The sequence below is a fragment of the Hippichthys cyanospilos genome, chromosome 4, assembly GCF_059441005.1.
Source record: "Hippichthys cyanospilos isolate Australia breed blue-spotted pipefish chromosome 4, RoL_Hcya_1.0, whole genome shotgun sequence".
NCBI lineage: Eukaryota > Metazoa > Chordata > Actinopteri > Syngnathiformes > Syngnathidae > Hippichthys > Hippichthys cyanospilos.
Window position 1 is genome coordinate 10,835,472 of NC_142372.1, and position 603 is coordinate 10,836,074.

A 603-nucleotide genomic window follows, 5' to 3' on the forward strand; every position below is an offset into this window, starting at 1 on the left:
TGTAGGTAGTTGTTGAGAGTTAATTTATATTGCCTTTTTCGTTTGTTAATTCTAAAAAGCATCAATTTTGCGTATGTTTATACAGTTTTAAAAATAAGATTATTTAGAGTCGGCGTGGCGAGTGGGGGAGGGGGTGCAAACCGTTTTCTCTTTCCTAGTGGGACTGTTGCAAAAAATAAATAATTGAGAAGCACTGCAACTGAGAAAGAAGTGGCTTTAGTTGACTGTGTTGATATTTGTATGTCAAAGCAAAAACCCGATTTGTGACGTTGAAGTTAGATATTTTTATTGTATTTATTCATTTCCCATGTAATTATTAGTACTGTATAAACAGTCACCTGACTTCCATACAAATAGCGATACTTCATCTCCCACTCATGAGATCGAATTTGAATATCTCAGTATGTTCATACATACGTGCGTTGAATTTCTTAATCCAGGTAACATCCCCCTGAACTGAGCTGGGATCGGCTCGCCACTGACCCTGCACCGGATTCGCCATGCAGAAAATAGATTGATCAATGTAGTTTAATCTTATAATGCCCCTGATGTAGAATGTAATGTCCAGTGAGCAGCTTTTATCCATTACCCATCAGACCTTGT